This window comes from Pinus tabuliformis, chromosome 7 (assembly GCF_031772625.1).
Source record: "Pinus tabuliformis cultivar Carrire ecotype Pingquan chromosome 7, CPIR1, whole genome shotgun sequence".
Classification (NCBI taxonomy): domain Eukaryota; kingdom Viridiplantae; phylum Streptophyta; class Pinopsida; order Pinales; family Pinaceae; genus Pinus; species Pinus tabuliformis.
The window spans coordinates 1399764639-1399776697 of record NC_142293.1 but is presented as its reverse complement, the minus strand read 5'-3'; positions in this window follow the sequence as shown (position 1 = coordinate 1399776697).

Genomic DNA, 12059 nt, shown 5'->3' with positions numbered 1-12059 from the left:
CAGTCCCTGTTACATTGCTCCCTTGGTGACAGATTTCAACATATCACAACAGCAATCCAACACAATCTTGCGACCAGCATTCATTTCTCCAAGTAGTTTTCATAACATCAATTATGTCATCTGATCATTCATCTGACTATGAGGAGGAAACTCACAGTGACTCACCCACGGAAGAACGTGCACCCGGAGGCCTCACAAAAGTGGCAAACATGTTAGAGAAGAACCGACTACCCTCACAGAATTGCGGGCCTATCCTTTTGCCATCTCTTGTTTTCGGTTTCAGTCATGCTATGAGTTTTGTGAAAGGGTTGCAGATGTTCAATTCCACCATGAGTTGGCTCACCTATTTGTTCTACATTTACATGGTGCTCAAGTTACTTTGGCAGGGTTTACTTTCACACTTACACCGGACTCTATTTCATTAGCTACCGGCATGCTTAATATTGGAGAGCCATGGAACAAGAGACAAAAGGTTGACCGACAGCATTATGAGCCATATGTTAAACCTAGTTTCTTGAGGAAGCTTAAGAGGGTGTTTCCCTTCCGATATCTTAAAGATGAATATGCCCCTCTAATGAAGTTAATTATGAAGTATTTCAGTTTTGAAGGTTGTTTCTCTCGGTTATATGCTTATCACATCAGGTTGCTCATGCATTTCGCCCGGGTACGCATGATGAACATCCCATATTTTAGATGCCAAAACATAGAGAGGATGACCGCCCTTGTGCAAAACAAGACCCCTGAGCAGTAGTTCAACAGCATTTGTCACTTTGCTCTCATCAAGATTTTGGTGGTGCATCAGCTTGATTTACAGGGTATCACTTGGGATGATTTCATCTCTCGTGACTTCTTCCAAGCTTCACAGGGACCTTCAGAGACTAGATTTGAGACAGGGGAACCTTCTCATCAGCATGAGCACCATGAGACTGCCAGTGTGCCGGTACTCGTCACATATCAGAGGGGCACTAGACATTTTTTTGCAGCAGCAAAGCGAGTGTTATCTCCACTCGGGGTGGAAGGGGCCCCGCTTCCAACATCAACACTACAGGTACAAGACAGAGGTAAGGAGCCAATTCATGATGAGGGGCCATCAGGTGAATGAGAGACCGACTTCGTTCTCCTTCATGATGATGATACAGATACAGATCCGCAAAGTGCACAGCTTAAAGAGATCATCCAGGAGCAGAAAATAGAGATCCAGGCCTTATCCCTTGACTTGGAGAGAGCCAAATGGAATATGAAATATCTAGAGCAGAGGAACAAACAACTTGAGGATTGGAAAGCTAAGATAGAGTTGCAACTGATCAAGGAAAACCGACAACACATCATGGCAGCACAAGGTAGACCTATGGAGCAAAGAGATGAGGACCGGGAGTATGTTTTAGAGAAAGTGAACGTTCACTTGGAGCAGCTATTGGAGAAGGATAATAGGGAAAAAGCAATGTTGAGGCACATGACTCACCATTACATGGCCTGAAACATGAGCTCCAAAGCGAGAATCAGGAGCCTAAAGGCGAAATTGAGGAAGGTGACAAAAAGACAAAAGAGGAAAAAAGAGCAAGATCAGCTTTGAATCTTGGCCGAGGCTTCTTTTCTCTAGCATGACATGTCATAGAGAAGGTACAGCCCAAATTTCAAGAAATTTGGAGCACATTTTTGCATTTTGAAATTTTGTGCACAAAAAACAGGTTTTTTCTCCTTGTGCGCCGCGCCACCTGGCCCGCGCTTTCCTTAGGGAGCTCCAAATGACAAAAAGTTTATATTTTTGGATTTTCCATGGAAAATTACGACTTCTGGTGCATGGACAAGAAGTTTGGGTCATTTTTGAGTCCTCAAGAGGTCAAAAACACCCAAAAAATGACCTCTCTGCCCCTATTTTGACACACAGGAAGTAGTCTTGGGAGATTGCAGTTTTGGAGGGGAAAATGGCATCCAAATTCAGAAATTCCACTTGGGTAGTAAATTAAACAGGTGGGGCTTTCCAACAAGCACACTTGGTCTCAATTTGGACTTTAGGAAGTTCCTCAAAACCCGCTCCAAAGTGGCGTGATGCATACATCTTTCGGCGCGGCGCACAGAGACCCAAAGGCCAAAATCACTTCGCTCCACGAGAATTCGATTTGCAATTTTCTCCAAGTGTGCCCGTTCATTAAAAATAATTTTTTCCTAGCATCAAATGCAAAGTTTGAAAGACATTTTCATTAAAGTTTGGCTTCTATCCAAGTGGCAAAGGAGGGCGAGCAGTCACCAAAAAAAAAATCTACGCTACATTTTGTTTTTTTTGTAACGCTGCACCTGTCGCTAATGGTTGGCTTTTCATTTCCAGTTTGTAATGATTTAAAAAAAAAAACTCCCCAACTTTGGGTCGATCCAATTTCTGATAGTGAAGCTTATTTATTGTATGAAAAACCATTTGCAAAGGGTTGGTTGGAGTTTCTGGGAAACGGTGGGAGAGAAACTCAGTTACTCACTGTACATTTTGACAGAGAATTAATGAAAGGTTGCAGCTCTGGTTCATGAGATTCCTGTGGCATGAGTTTAGAAAATGTATTTTCTTTCTGTTTCATATGTATTTCGTTATGTTTCACAGTTCATTCATATTCATTTCCAGTGAAAGCTTCTAAGTAAGAAAAGGTAGAATTCAGTTTACTTCTCTGCCTTGGGAAAGTTTTCACATTCTATGTTTTCTTTTATTGAAAAGGATTCATGTATTTATGCCATTTTCACCCTCTTAAACAATCTCTCCACTTCATATTATTTCAAACCTAATTTCTAGACTTTCTTCCTGTCTTGCCTCATGAAATAATCTACGTCTTTGAGTTAAATTCTCTGCTCATGCTTTTCCTTGGTCCCATACATCCCAGAAAACTCAGTCATTCATCAAAATTCCTCTTTCATATTTATTTACCTAGCCTAAAATCAGTATCCATTTTTTAGTCATTCTCAGACCCTATTCATTTATTTTTCACTGAGCGTGACCCGGAGAGAGCCCTCTCTTGTTCTGGTAGGGCTAGCTACCAGACTGAGTGTGGTTTGTAGTTACCCTGAATTTCGCCTTCCTTCAGCCTAAGGCAGATTTAGGTGCTAACAGTGTGCACTACTAATTCCTTCTTTTGTTTAATTTTATATCATTTTGGTGCCATCACCGTAGATAAAAAGTGAATAATATCTGCAAAGTGATTATCTACTACACGCGCTATAAAGAGCTACACATCTAGCAACCATTCCTCCAAATTATTGGTCTTCTCGTGTGTTTCGATCTATGATAGATGGTCATGTCCTTCATTTAACCTCCTTGGCTTCATAATTACTTCAAAGTCATACTCCTCGAATAGTAGGAACCATCTGCAGATCTTCCCCCCCCAACACAGGCTTATTGACCAAGTAGTTCAAGGCAGAATGATCTATGTACATTTTGAAATGCCCTCCTAACAGATAATGTCTAAATTTCTACAATGCGTACACCATGGCTAATCCTTCATGATCAGTCATTGAATAATTCTTCTCATCCTTTGATAACTTCCTACTCACGAAGCCTATACGATGGTCCATTTCTCCTTCACCAGCCTGCGTTAACATTGCACCTAACACAATGCAAGAGGAAGCCACATGTATGTGAAACTCCTTTTTCCAATTAGGGAATACCAAGATCGGTGTGGTGACCATATTTTCTTTGAATACATCTAGGTTTCACTGACATTCCTCGTCCCAACAGAATATTGCATCCTTCTTCAACAGTTTCTCCATGGGCACAGTAATTTGAGCATAGGCTTTGATTAATTTTCTACAATATCCTGTATCTCCCAGTGTCATGCATAGCTACTTTACATTCCTTAGGACCTCCAAATTCATAATCACTGCAATATTTGTAGGGTCCACCATCAATCCTTGCTTACACACCACATGACCCAGTAAGATCCCAAAGGGAACACAAAATATGCATTTCTTCAAATTCAACATGATCTGGTATCTGTTATCCAACATTAAGTGCAGACTTGCTACATGGCGCTTTACTAATCCAAACACCATTCAATCATAAAAGTATACTTCCAAGAACTTATGAATGAACTCCTTGAATGCTACTATGACTACATGGGAAGATATCACAGGTACATTCTTAAGTCCATATGGCATCACAATGTACTGAAAACATCCCCACTCCATCACGAAGATTATTTTTCTCCTATCTTTTTTCACAATCTTGATCTGATGATACCCTGAAAACATGTCAGTGAAGGAATACGCCTCTTTCCCTCCAACATTATCTAATACTTCATCTATAAATGGTGTTGGGAATGTGTCATGGACACATGCATCATTAAGCTTCTGTAGATATATGAAAATCCTTATTTCACCCTTTTGCTTCTTTTCCTAAACTACCATTGGGCTCACCCAATTAGATTCCTCAACTGGTTGAATGATGCCTGCCTCCAACATTTTATCCAGCTCTTGGCAAACCTTTTCCTTGTATTTAGGATTAAGGTGATATGACCTCTATTTAATAGGATCCACATCCAGCCTTAGAGTGATATTCATAACGCCCAAATCGCCAACTATTCCCTTCAAATCCAAAAACTTAGTAGGGAAGAGATCCTGGTATTCGCAGAGTAATGCAACAACTTTTTCCATAGTAGCATTGTCCCAATAATCTCCAATCTTTGAGGACTTCGGCTTTGCTTTAGTTCCAATGTTTTCTTGCTTGGTATTCAATGATGCGGTGATGTTTGGGTTGTCTATTTGTGGTCCTTCAACTTTGCGATGCCCTTCTCCCTCTGGAATATTATTGTTTCTTAGATATTCATCTTCTTCTTTAGCGGTCACATTATATCATTCCAGCGCATGGTGCATCTGGGTGCTCCAATCTGGTTGTGTCCATTCCATAGGTTTTGTTGGCATTCTTAAGATGACCACCTTAATCGCTTGTATAGCTTCATCGATGCTTGCGAAGCCATCTTCAAAGTTGAAGGTCAATAAGAATCCTGCCCTCAATATATCCCAGTTTGCAGTACCATAGCGGAGCTCTGTTTCCAGATACCAGTTCAAATGAATTGTATCCAAAGTATGGAAAGATATGTGTGCCCACTCTGGCTCTAGCTATTCTTCCCATGCTTTAGTCCATTTCACTAGGTGATCACGCAGATCATCCTTTCCGCTATATTTCTTAGGAAATCTAGTGTTAGGACACCCAAACCATAATCTCATGATTCATTTTTAATCTCGCCATCCAACAAAACTATCCTTATGCGTACCCCACCATCGTGCAGTCATAGCACACAATGCTAATTCTAAAGCTTGGAAGCAGTGATCCTGAGGGAGTGTGTGCTCAAATTCATCTAAAAACAAATCCACATCAGTTAAACCATCATAATAGAGTAGTTTCCTTACCTCCGATGAAACACAATGCATCGACTTTGTCATCATATTGCACTACAATGTGGATACTTTGTGTAAGCTATTCCGCCAATTCTCCAACTCTTCATCTGAATCCGAGGTGTAGGAAATCTCTTATTCCCATGCAATCTGTCCATCCACTCTTAGAACGATCTAGTCCTGATATCACACTATTATTTTGTAGATTTGATCTAGTTCATCATCACTTCATAATCGCAGACTGGTTCAGTATAGCGCACCCCTTCTGTAGGGTCCAATAGTACTACAACCCGAAGTGATTTTCTTTCAAACAACATTGTCCTCTTCTTCAAATTGATGACCCCATTCATATCAATGACCCAGTCAATTCCCAAGAGCACGGGGTATGGGTTACTATCATCGACAATCTCTATAACATCAAAGTCAGCCATCACGCTTGCACCTTCTATATCAATTGCTACTCCATATAATCATCCCATGGGTATGATTTTATGTTGGTTCGCCATTCTGAGATGAATCGGAGACCACTGCAGTGCAGTTCTCCCCATCCTTTCCCATGTTTGTTTTGGAAAAACGTTCACATCAACCCCAGATCCAAGATGACTTTGTCCATCTCACAATCACCTATCTACATAGTGAGCCCCATCTCAAGCCTTATTCGTGCCTTCTGTTTGCCAATTTTCCTGACAACCCAGTGTCCATCAGAGACCTTCTCTTTGTTGTTGCATTTGCTTATTAATTCCTGTAGGGATCCCACAGCTTTGCTATCACGCAATAGTTTTATACATGTCTCCAAAAACGTAGTGAGTACAGAGGGATAAACCTTTGCAAGCGTGTTGGTTTCTTGCACCTTGTCCTGGCTTTGTGAGGTGGAGGCCTCACCGAAGCTCTTCTTGGATTCCATAAATATTTCCTTAGCGCGATTCATATTGAAGCCAACTTCCTTCTCTAGGGCCTTGCGAACCCATCCAGCCTCTTCAAGTTGTTTACCTTTATCATCATCAATCATTATTCCACTCCTCAACACTACATTCATGCTTTGATCCTCCTCGTAGGGCTCAACTCTCATCATCTGTAAGTTTTGTCTAGGCTGCTGAGGCTACACTTTCTTCTCTTGCATTTTAGTTATCAACATCGAGCACACTTCTATAATATGGTCAAAATGGTTGTAGTATTGACATGACATTGTGTCTAACTCTAGCATTCTCATGCATAGTGCCTTGGCTATATGCAATTGTAGCAGATGATCTGACCACAGCCTCTTCCAGGTCCTCCTCCTCCTCTGCCTCGCCCTCGTCCCTGATAACATCTACGTGCCCCTCTAATGCCTTGCTCTGGAGGCTATGTTTATGCTTGCATATGGTATGTCGGTGTTCTTTCCATCATCAACTCATAGCTTCGACAATGGCGTTGATCATGGCCCAATGATTTGTAGAAGTTACAGAACAATTAATGAGGTGTCTGGATGAATTTTTGTAGTAAATCTCAATTATTTGTTGCATGTTTTCCAACAACCTGAGAAACAACACACCATAGCATAGCCCCCACGCTTGACCCTACTGGGGCTTCTTTCTTTAAGGAAATTGGTCCCCCCCTTGTAATATAATTCACATACATTGGGAAATGATCTTTATCGTGCCTGTGGCCCTTGCACTTCAAACACCAGACTTATGGACACACTTTCAGTTTATTCTCCTTATCTTTCTTCAAACTCTGTAATTCTAGGTGTAGGCTCTGTAACTGAGAGTGGATTTGATGTACTCCTAAGGTTATGTCTTGAAGTGAAGCATGAAATCTCATCACGATTTCCAAGGCTTTCCCCCATGTTCCTATCTTCTGTTGTGGCAGAGCAATTCTCAAGTGGGGTAGAAGTGAAGCTATAAGCCATTCATGATGCTGACTATCTGTGAGTTGCATGTTAGCTTCTTGAATCTGACACTTTAACCTTTTCTCTAATTCCCAAGGCCTATCATCGACCCTCATCGTGATTTCTTTGAATCTGATTACTGACTGTGAGTCATACTTAGGCTTACTAAACTCCTTATTTAAAGCCACCTTAGTCTCTACTAACAATGCAAGAGGTTTATCAGAACAATACTTAATATACCAAGTTAGCGTGTGATCCTTCAAAGCAGTGACCAATTTTTCCTTCTTTATATTGTCATTAGTAATCTATTGCTCTGTGCACACAACATTTGCAACAAACCAAAACTATTTTGTATCTTCACTCCTTATACCCTTTAAAATCGAAAACTTCATCGTGTTCGCGATGTTGGATGGTGATGGTGGAGGTGGAGGTGTGGGAGAAGGTGTATGCAGTGGAGGTGGAGACAGAGGTGGATTGGAAAGATGATTTACTTGAGGAATCTCCTGAGTGATTAGCTGAATAACACTTCATAGCAGAGTCTGTTCGACCCTTTGTCGTCACTTGAAGGAGGTCCAATCAGTGGACTATACTTTTGTCCTGATCCTTCATGATTTATAAAGAATTCCCAGCTTTAACATTTTCTTTCAAGAAAACAGAGCCTTTACCTTTTATGACAACAGGAGTGTCATTTCCAAAAGAGACACTCTTCTCCTTTTCTAAGGCATTATATGAGTGTATTTTTTCTCTGTCACCTGTCATGTGTTTTGAGCATCCACTGTTGACGTACCACTGGTTTTCTTGTCCTTCTCCATAAAAAGCTATACCACATCTTTCCGTTTGTGGTTCTTTCTTTCTCCATATTTTTGGATTTAATGGAGTTTGCTCTTTTTGAGCTATTTGCCAAAATTTACTCCTGCATTCAGATTCTTCATGGCCAAAGCTATTACAGATTGAACATTCTATTTCATTTTCAAGAAGAGAAAAGTTATTACAAGAACTTTTCTTGATCCCTGTCACATTCCTTTGATTTCGTGCTTCTCTGTTCATGATATTTTTGTAAGAAACACATTGAGCAGCTTTGTCTCCAAAATTATGACATGAGAAACATTGACCATTAAAGAAGTTCCTGCGATTATCAAATCTACTGACCTGTTGATTGTAGTTGAAGTTCCTCCTACTGACCTGTTGATTGATATTCTTTGAAGCAAATTGAGTATGATTTACCTAAGGTTGATTGTGGCTTCTATTCATCCTTGAAGTAAATTGAGCCTGATTCACCTGGTGATCTACTTTATGCCTTTGTTGACGATTGTCAAACTGTTCACTACTCTTTGCTGCATCACGATAGCTTTTAGTGGAGGTTGACAGTTTCTGAGATGTTTCTTCAGTATATCCAAGACCTGTCTTTATCAGAGGAGAGCACTGCACTTTGATAATTTCATTTAAGGTTTCTGATCCTTTAGCAAATCTAAGATTGAGAGCTTTTGTTTTCTCAAGATCCTTTCTTAGACCCACAATTTCACATTCTAGCTTTTCATTGTGTTTTTCTCTTTCAGCAAGTTGGAATGTCAAGGTATCTATAATCATATTCTTTTCTTCTAAATAGATTTTGAGTTTAGATATTTCTTCATAAAGGTCATCTTCATCTAAAACATCCAAAAAATCATCATCTTCATAAGCCATCAGAAGTCTATAGTCATTACTATTTTCATCTTCATCACTATTTGATAACCCATCGCTATCTTCATGAGTACAGAAGCTCTATTTACTTACACTTTGTTTTCTATACCTTTATTTCTTCATTTTGTGAAGTCTAATCTGTACCTCTATGCTATTAACCTACTGCACTGTGATTTGTCATCTAAGTGTGTTGCCATCAAGGACAACACCTGTGTCATAATGCCAACACTAGGGACATGTGATAAGTGGTTCTTAAGCTTATATAGCTCAAATACGCCTTCGCGCCGATCGATATCCTTTTAGGGCTCATTATTATAACTTGGTCAAACCAGCTTTAAGACCTTCACAAAGGTTTGTGATCAGTCTTTGCGGACCTTAAACAGGAAAATTAGGTACTTTAGAGCATCAACAAATAACCCTAGATCTGATTTCACGTGGATCTATCCAATTCATTATAAGTTATAGCAGAATCAACTCTTAACTTCACAAACACAGATAATTTCTTAAAGCATGTAGAAATAAGATAGATTCGACAGTTTCGTGTAGTATTCATACATTTTTTCTTGAAAACATATCATTAAGTGACATAATATAACATAAATAGAATCAACAAAAATGCACAATAATTCTTCAAAATCAGTCTTTATTGATCTTCAATGTTCAGATTATAGACTTTTCTATCCTACAGTCAGCTGCAATGGTCCACACACGCAGCTGCAGACTTACCAAGGGATCCTATGCAATCAGCTGCATGAGGCTTCCCCTTCTTGCCTAAGTACAAGAAGAAGAGCCTTCTTGCCTTAGCACTCACCCCAAACAGTCTCTATCTGTCCTTGGCCTACTCAATTACTCCCTCTAGACTCACTATGACTCAAATATTTATAGCATTATCAATGCAATTCCATGGTCCACAGACCATGGGTGAGTCTCAAAACTAACCTATTTACTTATCCAAACAAGGGGCTAAGACCCCTTTGACTCCTATCTACCTGCGTGCTTTGCATCCACATTTCGTGGAGACTATACACATTTTGCAAAAATTTATACAAAACTTTGGTTAACTAACCCCAAAACGGACCTTAGGTACCCTATCCCAACAAGCCCTGAAAACAAATATTGTGACTCACCCTCGAGTCACTCAGATGGTGCCTTGATCTTGCTATGCATACCACCGAGATCAAACTGCAACATTACAACTTCAGCAAACTTTGTGCTGCAACCTATTGCACTTGTTCGACCAATTTACCTGTTATCGGGTCCTCCACTACTAGGCACATCATCCTCTATGTCTCCTATAGTACCTTTAGCTTTTCCTGAAGTGACACTCTAAGATGACAAGCTTCCTCTAGCCACGATTGTAATCTTGCCTTTAGAAGGGAATCCTTCCTCTATAATTCTTCCACCTATGCTTGCAGCTAGTTACCCTCCCATAGTTTCGCAAGGCGTTGCACTGGCACCAAAGTGCACATAGTCACTTGGACCTCATCATATTGCCGCTGTGTCTCTCATACATCGGTTTTCAGCTTCTGTAGGTTCTAATCCTCTTGTATATTTTTCCATAATTCCATATCTACGTCGAACATTGTTGCACAGTCTTCGACTATGGTATCCAATGTGTTCATACCATCCTTGATTTATGCTCTGCATTTCTCCCAAACCTCTGGCAGAGTGGTTGGCTACAACTTCAATTGCAGCTGTGATATCTTCATCTGGAAGTCAAAAGTCACCCTGCAGACTTCCTCCTTTGATACACATACTGTAGCAGCCAATTTCCTTACTTTTGCTGAAGCTTCGGCATCCTCAGGGATGTTCAATTCTGGTACTGTTTTGCAGGCTTGTTCTATTGTTGTCTCCAGGCTCTAACGTTGTGTCTGCAGCTCCTCCTTTTCCTTATGCGCCTGAGTTTTCTCTGCTAACATCTATTCATTTTTGACCTTAAACTCACTTATGATGGTGAGGGCGTGCTTCTCTCTTATCTTCAAGTCATCTTAAACCCCCCTGATGTAGCTCATGGGGGGTTTGGAGTGACAGTGTAGCCAAATTCCACCCCATGTCCTTTACTGTGCTGATCACAGTGTGATACTCATCTTTCTCTACACGAATGGACCCTTCTGGTAAGGGTATGACTCTGAGGTCCAGAGTTCATTCCAGCTCTATCACTATTCCACTTCCCTATGTCAGGATCGCTTGCACCCAGCTTGCTTACCCAATGCTCACTTGAACCCTGTTAGCTTGGATCTGCAGCTCATGCAAATCCTTTTAGACACTTCCCAACATGTGCATGTATTGTTTCTCAAACTGCTATAACACCTCAATTATTGTATCTCTTACCTTGTCACTGATCTCATCTAGATCACCTTCTGTTAACACCATTAGGTCAAGGTGCATCTACTTTTCAGAGTTGTGATTTTTCTATTATCCACCCATCTTCTCATACCCACACCTCTTCAAGGTGAAAGGAGTTCTCTATTCCTCACCATCGCCTCCTTCTAGTTTTGAAAACTCTTTCTTGTTGGTGTGCTGTGAAGCTGATTTTCCTCCTTCTATATGAGTCCATTCTTTCTCAGCCTACTCTTTCGTAGTGCGCTCTTTCTCTGCCAACTCTTTCTCCACAGCTTCCTTAGCAACAACTTCATTATTTTTCTGCTCAGCAATAGCTCACACAACCTTTTGAGCAGCTTCCTTATGCTTCTACGCAATAGAGCCCTCTTCACCTTTACTGGTTCCCACATCAAGCCCTATGGGTTCGCGCCACTTTGTTGGCCAAGACCCCACAATCTCTTGCATGTCCATCTCAGATACCAAATAGGGAAGCTTGTGCCATGTGCGCTTTGGGTCCTCTTGCGCTCTGATTAACACATTGTGAAAATTAGCCTTGAACTCCACGTAGGCCGTCAATTGTGAGAACAAGGTTCGGGGCAACTTTGGCCTCTGATTGATAACCATTCAAAGGTACATCTCCACCGGGATCCAATTTTTTTTTACTCCTTGATTCTTTTCAGATCCTTTGTAGACCACAGCGAGGTGAACCGTGTTGCCTCGAGTAAATATTCCTTCTACAAGGGGAACTAACTGTCCTCCAACAACCTCCAAGCTATTAGAACAATAGATAATAAAATCCATTCATAATGGAACAACTTGT